The sequence below is a fragment of the Grammomys surdaster genome, unplaced genomic scaffold (assembly GCF_004785775.1).
Source record: "Grammomys surdaster isolate TR1022 unplaced genomic scaffold, NIH_TR_1.0 183, whole genome shotgun sequence".
Lineage (NCBI taxonomy): Eukaryota > Metazoa > Chordata > Mammalia > Rodentia > Muridae > Grammomys > Grammomys surdaster.
The window spans coordinates 759,197-772,311 of record NW_021604628.1 but is presented as its reverse complement, the minus strand read 5'-3'; the positions used below and the strand labels follow the sequence as shown (position 1 = coordinate 772,311).

At 50.8% G+C, this 13,115-nt stretch overlaps 1 protein-coding gene across 1 annotated transcript in view; it reads right to left on the bottom strand.

Annotated features, from left to right (window-relative positions):
• Nucleotides 1–13,115, bottom strand: part of Tbc1d22b (TBC1 domain family member 22B) — a 50,303-nt gene that overhangs the window by 10,779 nt on the left and 26,409 nt on the right. The window lies entirely within an intron of this gene.

Below are 13,115 nucleotides of genomic sequence, written 5' to 3'. Positions count from 1 at the left end.
GGACAGGAAACTTAAAGAAGGCCACGGACTTCCCCTCTGTGATGATTCTGTACCTAATCCTTCTTGCCATAGAGAAGGAGCAGTGAGACAGGCTCAGCCTGCACACAAATGGAGCGGCTGTACGCCTAGCCGAGGCCCCTCAGCGCTGCACAAAAGGCAGCTTCTCTCCTTAGACCCGTGGGCACTACATTCAGTCCCTTGCCCGTGTGTGGCGAGGGGGACACAGTCAGCTGACCACATACACTCAGGGTCCCAACATTTAACAGTTCCTGGATTCCGTTCTGCTTGAAGAATGGTGTTTTTTCAATCATATTTTATTTTGGTGCATGCGTGCGTGCATGTGCGTGCACATGTGCGTATGTGCATGTGTGTTGCCATTGCATATGCGTGGAGGTCAGAGGACAACTTGTGGAAGCCAGTTCTCTCCTAATATGAAGATCCTCCTGGACTCAGATCCTCACTCGGACCTGGCAGCAAGCACCTCTACCCACTGCGCCATCTCACCTGCCCAAGAGCTGTCTTTGTTGTAGCTTATATGAACATCAAGGGGTATTCAGAGACAGACAGAGACAGAGAGACAGAGGCTGGTGGAGACCATGGAGTACGGGGTCAGAAAAGCTAGGCTGTGAAGGAAACAGCCAGAGTTAACATATATAAAATGATAGCCTCCGCGCCTCGAGCACAGTAGGCACACAGATTATTTTAGATGAGGCTTATCAGGAATGCTAAGCCTTTTATAACGATGGATGCAGAAGGCATGCCAAAGCTTTAACGGAAAAGAGCAAGGAGTGGAATTATGCCCAGCAGACTTTCAATTTCGGCATGCAGTATTCATATGTGCTTACACGAATTGGGGGGGAGAGGCGGAACAAAACACATCGCTGGCTCACTGTGCCTTTAATAAAGAGGGAACGAAGGATTTGTTTCTTTACGTTTTGCTGTACTTTTAAAAATTGCCACAAAAAGCATAATTTTTATGGCATCCCCAAATGTGCATGGTTTCTGAGGGCGGGGGAAGCCACAGTGACTGCAGCTGCCTTTTATCACCAAAAATGAATAAGGACTTTGTAAAACAATAGTAACCTTGCGGAAATGAAGAAGTCTGACACCACATAAAAATCTAATTGGGAGATCACGTTAAAAAAAAAAACTTCTAAGAAGTATGATTTCTCTAACTTAAGAATTATGCAGTGGCTTTGGTTTTGGGGTGGCCATATGCATTATTTAAATTGAGTCAGGCCCTAAGTCTTCATCCAGAGACCTCTTTTTGTGGCAGGTTACATTTCTAGGCTCTTCCCAGGCTGCTGTACAGACTTCCAGCTCAGTCCTGCACAGGGTGGCTTCACTACTCTCAGTTCCTCCAGGGGCCCGCATGCAGCTTGCCTCCGAAGCTTACAGTCACAAATACTGTGCTGTCGAGCCTCTCCAGGGTCTAGGCTCTGGGCAGAGCTCTTTCCTCTCGAGTAGGCACATGGTTCTACTAACCCACCCTTGGCAACAGCTTCCTCAGCGTGAGACAGGGGTGTTCAGACAAGACCATCCCCAATCCCATGCATTTCCCAAAGGGAAAAGCAAAGCTCCATAATAATTTTTTTTTACCTTTATTAAAAAATTTTTAATTTATCTTTTTTTTCATGAGTATTTCGCTTAGATGTATATACGTGCACCATGTATGTGCCTAGTGCCCACAGTCACCAAAAAAAAAAAGAGCATAGAATCCTTTAGAACTTGAATTATGGTGGACCGTGAGTCACTGTGTGGGTGTTGGGAATCGAACCCGGGTCCTCTGCAAGAGCAACAATGCAATGCTCCCAATGGCTGAGCCACCTCTCTAGCCTTCATTTACCCTTATTCTATGGGCATTCTGCCTGCGCGCAGAGCTGGGCACTACATGGATTCCCTGGGACAGTAGTTACAGACAGTTGTAAGCTGTCACGTGGGGGATGAGAATTGATTCAGGGTCCTCTGAACTAGCAGCCAGTGCGAGCAACTGCTGCACCATCTCTCCAGGGTGCTCTTTTCTTCTCTAGTGGGTGTGTACATGTCCTTCCACCCTGCTGGGGCGTGGGGAGTCTCTCAGTCCTGCCTTGCTGCATATCCCAGGTTGGGTGGCCAGTGAGCTTCTGAGTGACTCTGCCTGCTTCCCCTCCCACAGAAGGCGTGCTGGGGTTACGGATGCTTGCCGCCATGCTTGCACGGCCTTGTATGTGGGTCCTGAGTGTCAATGCTTGCTCAGGAGGCTGGGCCTGCTCACTCATCCTTCCGGGCCAATACTTCTTTAAAGTGTAAAAATTTTTGTCATTTTTATTATTAGTTTGTGATAGTGTTCAGCTATTCAGTCAAGATTGGCCTCAAACCTACAATCCTCCTGCCTCTGCAACCCAAGAGCTGGGATTACAGATGTGTGCCACTATGTCCAGCCTTCTAATAAATCTCGGGGGGTCTTTTCCAACCTGGGCACTTAGCACTACAGAACACTGTTAGCAGGACTGGCAACTCACTGAGCAGAGCAACCAACAAGACACAGTGTTCCTGGCCGGGCGGTGGTGGCGCATACCTTTAATCCCAGCACTTGGGAGGCAGAGGCAGGCGGATTTCTGAGTTCGAGACCGGCCTGGTCTACAGAGTGAGTTCCAGGACAGCCAGGGCTACACAGAGAAACCCTGTCTCAAAAATCCACAAAAAAAAAAGACACAGTGTTCCCGAAGACAGTGGGGCAGAGCTGTCCTTCCAGACCCTGCAGCCTGTGCCGCCTCACCTGGGCAGAGCAGCACCAAGTGAAGGGCCCGCCCTGGAGCCAGGCTACAGAGCCCAGTCCTGGCTGTGCCTCTCACTGGCTCTGTCCCTCAGTTCATCTGTTAACGGGCACTACCACCAGGGCAGTGTCAGGGGACACTGTAAGGGTAAGTATGAGAAGTGCTAGCATCATCTCCGAACCTTCAGCTGTGCCAGGATCAAAGGGACTAGAGATAAATAAAGTGAACCCTCTTTGGCAGCTATAATCAGCCATGTACCCTTGGCATTCATGGATGGCAGGCTAGCTCACTGTACTTCCTGGGGTGTGGGGAGTGGAATAGCTCACTGTACTTCCTGGGGCGTGCATAGCTTTCTCTGCCTGCTGGGAGGACAGGGTTCACATACTCCACAACTGAGCTGAGCACACGGGCAATAAGCAGCAGAGAGGGAGGCGCGGGCTCTGAAGGGCTTCATTCAGCATAAACAATCTGTTCAGAAGGATCATTAACCGTCCACTTGAGGAAACTCCACACATAATTGAAGTTCAACAGGAAAGCATGCCAGCCCCTCTGTCCCAGGCGAGGGCCTCATCTCTGGCTGTGAGTGTGTGGCAGCCAGGACTGACTGCAGGGAGTGAGTTTAAAGGGGTTTTTATGGCTATTTTAAGAGGCAATGCATCCAAAAGGGAGAAACCAAAAAGCTCTTTATGAAAACAAAATTGCCCACTCTGGGTTTGGGGAGAACATGGCTATTGATTAGCTGATAAAATGCACTGGGACATTGGCTCCAGTCAACAGCTGATCTTGCTCAGAACTCAAGAGTCCTGGGCCGCAGAGCAATCAGTGGAACATGGGCCTCAGCAAACAGTCTGGAAGCTCTGAGGACAACTAGCTTTGCTCAGAGCCCCAGGCACTCCCCAGGGGCCCTGTGAGGTCCCAGGGCATTCCAGCTTCTGTGATCTGACAGGACTTGACACTCCAAACCATCAGCGGCAGAAGGCCTCAGGGCTTCCCAGAGCCTCTCATGGTCATCCCCTCCCCTTCCACCCCGACATTAGACTCACAAGAATCCCTTGCATAAGGTGAGCATGGTGGCACAGACCTTTAATCAGAGGCAGGTGAAAATCCTTGAGTTTGGGGCCAGCCTCGTGATCTACACTGCAAGTTTCAGAACAGCCAGGGCTACATAGTGAGACCCTGTCTCAAGAAAAAAAAAAGCAAGCAAGCAAGCAAGAAAGAAAAGAGAACCCCTTGCCTAGTATTTCCTGATCACAGAGGTACCCTGGGCTGGGGAGGTGTCACATGAGGTACAGCACCTGCCGTGCAAGCATGAGTGCTTGAGTTTGGACCCCAGCAGGCACGCAGGTCAGACCCTCAAGGGCGAGCGTCTCTAATCCCAGCACTGGCTGGTGGAGACTGGGATTTCTGAAGCCCATTGGTTGGCCAACCTCGCTGAATTGTTGAACTTTAGGTCCCAGTAAGGGATCCCCAACCCACCTTCTCCCAAAAAAATCAGAAGCCACTGAAGTCAGCCATTACCAATGTCTGTCTTCTACGCGTATATGCATGAACACCTGCATACATGTACATATACTATACACATGTGTACACACACTGTATATACATGTACATATACTACACACACACACATATATATGTATATATGTATATATATGTATATTATACACAAACTAGGAAAAAGATAAATGAAATAAATGACCATATATTTAAAGAACTAAATAAGAAAATGGTTTTTTTGGGTTTTTTTTGAGACAGAATCTCACTATGTTACCCAAGTTGGCTTTGACTTCCTGAACTCAAATAATCCTCCTGCCTCAACCCTCCAAGAAATGAAGACTACGCGTCTGCACTGCTGGCTTCCTGTGCCCAGTTCCAGGTGATTGGAAGGCCATATAAACACTGGCAGAGTTAGTCACCTGATATTCTCATGCCAGGACTTGGTGACAACAGACAAGACCATGAGGACACAAACCTTCAGCACGTGCAGAAAAGGTGGAAGGATCATATGGTTACAGCCAGGAAGCCAGAGCCTGACATGGAGACCGGCTCTCTGAAAGGCAGGGAGAAAAAGCCAGTCTCAGGCTCTCCTGGACACATTCCTGCTGGCCACAGAGGCCCCTTCACACTGGGCCTGTCGATCAAACTGCTGACTCTTAGCTCAGAAACACACATAAGGTCTGGCTTCGCAGTGTGGGGTAGCTTAGGCATATAGGAATGACAATAGCCTGATTACAATTAAATGTAGAAACCTATATACCTGGGCTGGAAAGATGGCTCAGCGGTTGAGAGCACTGGCCGCTCTTGAAGAGGACCTGAGTTTGGTACTCAGCATCCACACAGACTGGCTCACAACTGCCTGCAACCCCAGCTCTAGGAGATCAAATGCTATTTTCTGGCCTCCATGGGGACCTACATGCAACCACCCCCCCCAATACTGGGGTACTGGGGAGATGACTCAGTGGCTAAGGGGGCATGCTACCCTTGCAGAGGATGTCACACCAGGCAGCTGACAACTGTCTGTAACTCCAGCACTAGGGCATCCACCTCTCTAGGATCTACAGGTAACTACACTCGTGCACACACAAACACCAAGAAACATATACACATATATACATACATACATACATTCTAGAGGTTGCCACAGAGACAGGTGGCGTTCACTGCTTGGAGAGAAGGCTAGGTCTGATCCACCCTGACCTGACAAGCCACACCTGCCCTTGGGGGGCGCTCACCCCCTTAGTGTCAGGAAACCCGGCAGTGGGCTCTCCAGGGAGCGCTCACATAAAGGATGCCACTCAGCTCAGCCCTCCAGCGGGTGATGGGAGAACCTCACACGCTCCCAGCCTGCCTGTCACACCTGAGGCTGCTGCTTCCAGCTTCCAGAAGGCAGCTTATAGGACAAGCTCAGTCCCAAGTGGGCGCTTGTCAGAAGCTTCGGTGTTAGTGCTGCTCGCTCCTCATTCCTGTCGCTGACTAAGGGGAGTTAGAACTCTTCCCTGTGATTCGACTGAGGTAAAGTTTAGCACCCGGCAGAAGAATCCGCTGTGGACCAGGGCCTTGAGGTCCCGTGAATCTCTGTCTCGCTTCCGCAGTGCTTGGACAGAACTGGGAACCATTTTGTTAGCTTCCCGCCACCTTACAGTCTGTGCAGCCACAGGGTCTGGGACCCTCCCTCCGAGGGTCTCTTTGCGGTTAGCTCCGTGCTGCCGGTCAGCTGTGACCTCCCTGATTCGTCACAATTATTCCACTGGGGTGGGAGCTCCCGAGGTGGGAGCTCCCAAGGTGGCAGTGAACCTCCTGGCTGGCTCGCACCTGCAGCTCGCCCACACACCCCCTCTAAGCTATTCTGACGGGGATGATGAGGGGGGTGGGGAGGGGGGGGGGGGGGGGAAGGGGTAACACTGTTTCCAAATATCTGAGGAGAAGCCCGACTGGGCCCAGCACCTTGAGCTGCACATTGAGGTTGCGTGTTCTTCCGGGATGCTTAGAAGAGTGGGGGGAAACCCAGGAGACCGTGGAAGCTGTCTTAACAGTGGAGGAGAACCCAGGCCTCTCAGATCTTCAAACAGAGCCTCATCTCATCTTAGGAACCACTTCCTGGATGAGGAGGCGAAGCTCACCAGAATGGGCAACCACCTGACCAACGTCCACAGGCTTCCCAGGAAAGGCCAACGAGCGCACCCTGGCCTGCCCCAGCCATCTCTGGGGCAGCACCTCCTCTAACAACCTATCCCCTCCCACTCCCCGCCCCAAGCATGACTAGGTCGTCTCCTGGCCTTACAAGGAGCTCCCTGCTTTGCTCTGCACCTGCAGCCTCAGGACCTCTCAAGGCAGCTTTGTAACCACCCTGGAGCCCCTCCCAAGACTTGGACCAAGTGAAAACGAAGCTTTCTGTTTGTTGTTTTTCAAGATAGGGATTCTCTGTGTGTAGCCCTGGCCGTCCTGGACTTGCTTTGTAGACCAGGCTGGCCTGGAGCTCACAGAGATTTGCCTGCCTCTGCCTCCCAAGTGCTGGGACTAAAGGCGTGTGCACTTTGCAGACCACATCCAGCAAAAATAAAGCTTAAACAAACAAACAAACAAACAGAACTCAGTGTAGATGGGGCCCTTGTAGGTCAGGGAAGGAGGGGACAGAGTGGGGACCCGAAGGAAACGTAAGGGCTTCTGGGGGGCTGGAGATGTTCTGAGTACTCCTGCGGGCGCTGGGGATGTGTGGGCCTGAGTGACAGGAGGATGAATCCACGTGTGTAAAGGAAATCAACATAAACTTCACATTTAAAGAAGCAAACAAAAGGGCCAGAGAGGCGGCTCAGCCTACAGAGGCACTTGACATGTGTGTAGGCCTGGGGGCTGAGCTTGGTCCCCAGAACACTTGTAAAGGGTTAGAAAAAGCCTACTCCATTTAACCTCTGTCTGTCTGTCTGTCTGTCTCTCTCTCTCTCTCTCTCTCCCACACACACACACACACACACACACACACACTAAAAACATGGAAATTAAAAAAAAAAAGAGTTTGAACAAGACGACCCGGGACCAGTGTCTTGAGGCAACGGGGAGCCTGTCATTGCTGTGGAGGGCTCTCTAGTTCCACCTCTGGTCTTGACACCAGCTGGCCAGGGTGGGGCAGGATGTACAGGCAGAGTCAGAGAGGAAATGGAGGTGACATGTCCTCAGAACTGGCCACATGAGAGGGAGCATCAGCCACATGGGCAGGGTAGGGTGGGGTAGTAGTGAGGGCAGCGTCCATGGCACTGGGGGGATATGGAGCCAGCACGATTTCTCTTCCTCTCTTCGGGACTCTGCTCAGAATCTCCCCACTGCTCTATTCAAAACCCACCTCCTGCCAGGCATGGCAGTGCATGGCTTTAGCCTCAGCATTTGGCAGGCACAGGGAAGTGGACCTTTGGAGTTCTAGGCCAACCTTGTCTATGTAGTGAGTTCCAAGACAGCCAAAGTACACAGTGAGACTTTGTTTCAAGAGATTTTTAAAACAAACAAACAACAACAAAAACCCTGCTTCTTGGGCCAGAGAGACGGAGGACCAGCAGGTAAGGCTGGATGCCAAGCCTGATGACCTGAGTTCAATCCCTGGCAAACAGAGGGAAACAACCGACTCTCAGGAGCAGTCCACTGCTTGCTACATAGGCACGGACCCTGCCATCCACAGAACCCGGCCTGCACAGTAATGCCCTTTCTCAAGGGAGTGCATGCTTCTCCACAGAAAGAGCACACTGTAGCAAGCTGGGCACCCCTCGCAGAGCACCGCATCCCTTTCTGCCTTGGCACCACAAAACGCTGTGGCAAGGCAGATGTTGCTCTTCCCCGAGCTCGCTCTTCACCGTTGTCTTCACAGAGACAATGGTGTCCCGCAGTCTGGACTCAGCAGCCATCAGAAACAAAGTAACTTTACTTACAGAGCACCCAGCCATCTGGCCTCTGAACGTACCCAGCCGTGAATATTCTGTCATCACAACGCAAAACAGACCATGACAACACTCTGCAAAAACTAATAAGTACTCTCCTACCCCTTTCAAGTTAGCATCTGTCCCTCCCAACCATACACACAAATACATATGGTTTCTTTTCACCCTAGGCCGGTTTCATTAGCGTCTAAGAGAAAAACAGAGGCAGACTGCAAGTCCCGGTGGCTTCCAGGAGAAGGGAGGTGAAGAGGAACAGAGAGCTATTCTGTCTGTGGTGGAGTCTGACAGGCAGCCTCATAGCAAAAGGAGAGGGGGTTTCAGGGGAGGACTGGAGGACCCCAGCCTCCTGGCTTTCAAAAGCTACGAGGAGGGCTTTTCTGAAGGTATAATGTCCACACAGTATAACGTGCACACAGCAAACTGCACTGACACACACAGTTCTAGTACGTGTCCCGTCCCCACATCTGTGGTAACAACAGTGAAGCTGGGGAGTTGAGGAAGGGCAGGGGGCACTTCCTCCTCACCCACTCCCCAGTCAGGAGAGCTCCTGACACCCTTGGCCCTGGTTCCTGATCTCCAGGGCTGCAGACAGGCTTTGCTCACTCTGGGCTCTGTGTGAATGTACTCATACAACACACGCTTCCCCTGTAACTGGCACATGGTTGGCGCACCGGCAGCATGCTCCTTACGGCTGAGTACAGCCTCACGGTATGAATAGCTATGAGGCTAGCGCGGTCGTTGCCAGCTTCTATCTGTGAATACTCTTGTTCCGTCTTGTTGGGGTCGTAAGTTTTGAATGTCTGAGAGTGGAAGGCAGGAATTTCAAGGACCCCTCTAGTCCCTCAGCTTACAATCTCCAGACTTCAGAGATGACCTGACACTGCACGCAGTATCAGAGATGGGGTGCACTGCTCCCCAGTGGCCACGCCTGACACCGCCCCACGAGCTTCCGAGCAGCCTGCGCTCAAACCATGGGATGGGGCCTCACTCTTCTACGTATGTGTGGACGCCACTGTGAAGGCGTGGGAGGAGGGGACAATCTTCAGATAGCCTCTGGCCTCCAGGCATGAGTCTGCTGGAGGACAACTAGCTACGGTACAGCTAGGTGCCAGGAGGACTTGGTGGGACGGTATGCCCGGGGCTTAGGGACGGCTTCCAAGAGAAAGGCTTCTCAGGAAGGAGTCACTCTGGGTATGGGAGATAAGGCTTTAGGTTTAAAACGCCATCCCAGGATCCCTCAGGAAGGGTACCGTGCACCAACCTCGATGATCTGAATTTGATTCTTGGAACCCACATGGTGTAGAGATAACTGACTCCTGCAAGCTGTCCTCTGCCCCATACACACACACACACACACACACACACACACACACGCACACACACTCACTCATATACAAATATACAGATGCACATGTGTACACGCATATACTCAATACATACGTGCACACAAGCACATACACACGCACAAATAAATAGTAAACATTTTATTTTAATTATTAAATTAGTAATTATTTTAATAAAATATTTTATTTTTAATAATAAATTTAACGATGGATAGTAATGAAATTAATTTTATTTTAATAAAGTATATTTTAAATGAATTATTAGATTGTAATATTTTATTTAAAATATTAAAAATTACAGACCCTGAGGTGAGGGAGAGGGAAGGAGGAGAACTCAGAGCCTCAGCCATCAAGCTGGAGAACCTGGGTACTGCAGCAGGTGGCTGACATGCTATACAAAGGGTCTCGGGACAGGAACCGCAGGGCCAAGCCCCGGGTGAAGCAATAAGGTGAGACAGAAAAGCCAGCTCTGCCAGCCTGCGCCAGGCTTACCCACGTCAGTCTTGGGGGACAGCGGGAAAGAATGAGGTCTGGGAGACAGTTACGGGGCTGCGGATGGGGCTCAGAGACAATTGTAATTGCCTGGACATGGGGGAGGGACAGGTGGGTCTGAGCTCAGGGACAGGCTCTGTTGAGGCCGAGCTTCAGGAAGGAGCTCCTTTTCAGCCTGAGGAGTGAGAGGAGTGACTGACAACTGCCTGCGAGTAACTCTTCCCCATTTCCCACCCGGAATAAAGGCAGCTCAGGGCTCTAAATTGGCAAGAGGTCTTCCCAGGCTCAGTCCTGGGTGTGTCCATGACACCAGGCTCAGACACTCAAGCACAGCTCTGGGAGCAGCTTTCAACAGAGGGAGCATTCGCAGGCCTGGGGCGAGCATGCGCTCACCACACAGCATGAGGCGCAGAGCTGGGATCCCCAGAACCCATGACAACGCTGGGCGGTTCCAGCGGCTCTCCTGTAATTCCAGCCTCAGATGGTGGAAACAGACAGTCCTAGAGAAGCTGCACTAGCCACATGACCGAGCCCAGGTCTGACGAGACTCTACCTGGTTCAATAAAGTGCAGGGGCGACCACGAACGATTCTCAACGTCAGCCTCAGGCTCCACACGCAAGTGCACACAAGTATATCCACTTGCACACACACATGCCACACACACATGCCCACTGGCACACACACACACACACACACACACACCCCTTCCTGCCTTTCCTCCTCCACGCTGGCTGGAATGCAGTAGATACAATGAAACAAATCTGTGTGGTCCACAAGAAGGAAACCACACGCGGAGGATGGCAACACAAGAGGGACAGTCTGCGAACAGCAGCTTTGGATCCACAGACGACTTATCCGTGGGAGACACAGGCTCGCCTGTCTGACTTGGAACATTGTCCCATGTAGAGAAGCCGAGCCTGATCATCTCTGCATACCCAGGGAGTGAAGGTCCCATGGGAACCGGCAGGAGTCAGAGGTCTGGCCGGGCCTCCTGGAGTTGTAGTGTTAACATGCCTCTCAGTAAAACGCCCAGTGGAATTCCGCTGCCCTGCTTCATGTGGAGGGAAAGAAGTGAAGTTACTGGCTAACTGTTTATTTTGCTGGAAAGAAACTGCTTCTAAAGGTAGGCCATGTTGGGCTGGCAAGATGGCTCAGTAGGTAGAGAGCTCTTGCTGCTGACCCTGACAACATAAGTTCGATCCCCAGAACCCACGTGGTAGGAGAGAATGGACTCCCACAAGTTATCCTCTGACCTCTACACACTTGTAGTATGCACATACAGACTTACAAAAGAAATAATCAAAAAAATTAAATAATAGGATGTGCCTCAAACCTGTTCTTCCCCGTGACTTTCTTTACACACATCCACTGAGATGATGTGTCCTTACTCAGTTCAGAGAGACTGACAGCACTGTGCAGGACCAAAGGCTCCTGGCAATGAGCCTAGGGCACACTGCAGCCTCAGGGGCAACCCTCCAGGACTGTACACTGGGCCTGCCTCTGATGGCTTATCTTCAGAGGACCCCGTTTTACAGAAGCAGCTGGCTTCCTCAGTAGACACACACGAGCTCATGCACACACACACACACACACAAACGCACATGCACACACACAGACACACACACATGCATGCACATGGACACACACATGCACACATGAACACAAACACACATAAACACACACATACAAACACACACATACACACACACGTTTTTTAAAAAGAAGTAAAGAGAAAGAATGTGTGAAGTTTATATATGCTGTTGAAATAATCTGCCCGTTAACTGGACTAGAAATTTTAGATCTCAATTCCTGACAGGCAAGAAAGTGAATTGTTAATAAATCTGTGTGTGTATGTGTGTGCGCGCGCGTGTGTCTGTACGTGTATGTCCTTCCAGAGGGCCCAGCACCCACACTGTGGCTTACAACCGTCTATAACTCCAGTTCCAGGAGATCTAACACCCTGCTTTGGGCTCCACAGGTACCAGGTACACACATGTTGAACTGATATACATATAGGCACGGCAAAGACCTATATACAGAAAATAAAGACATTTTTGAAAAAAGAGAGGTATGTATTTAAGGTAGAAGGTAAACAACAACTGGGTAGCCAGATGTTTCCGTGGTTAGGAGCACTTACTGCTCTTGCAGAGGACCAGGGTCAGCACTCACCCTGGGCAGCTGAGGAGCACCTGTAACTCTAGCACCACGGGGTCTGCTGCCCTAGTTCTGGCCTTTGAGGGCACCTATATTCACATGGTACACACACAGACAAGCAGGTACGTGCACACACACAGTCAGTTTTAAAAGGGTTTAAAGAAGACTAGTTAAGGGCCCCAGAGCTGCACTGCCTACTCTGACACGGAGGACACTGCGTCCAGTGCACTAGACAGCCAAGGACAAGCTAAGTCCAGCCATTATCAAGTCACTGGACAAGCAAAGGCACTTCACTTAGATCTGCCTTCGAGTTTGGAACGTTCATTAAGCCACTCACCCCTGGATCCTGTGACCTGTGAAGGGGTTGAGACACCTGCCTTACAGAGCTGCTGGCCCCGAGAGCCGCATGTAACTGGTAAAAAGCTTTAATTCGGGTGTGGTTGGATTTCTGGCTTCCTTTCAATGTTCTTTTCTGTCAGTTTGGGAGTTTTTACTTGTTTGTGTGTGTGTGATCCTTTGAGACAGGTTTTTATTATGCCATCCAGGCTAGAACTAACAATCCCCCTGCCTCATATGGGATTATAAATATGTGCCAGCTGGTACTTCTTCACATTTCATTCCTACATAGGCCTCTGTGTACGTGACAATAGGAACTGCACTGTGACCCTCTAAGTACGGCAACTGAGGAAACCCACAAGGACAACCAGACTCCTTGGATCCTGTAAGACTCTGCTTGCCTTAGCTGCAGGCAGAGGCTGGACCATGGGGAAGCCGCAGCCACTCTCAAAGGTCACTCTCAACAATGACAAGAGCCCAGCAGGGTCAGGACAGATGGTGGGGTCAGACCAGGGTCCCAGAGTGGCTTCTGGCCCAGTCCATCAGCTCACATCCTACATGGTCCACACCCACTCCTGAGATCCTGCATGCCCACACCCACTCCTGAGAT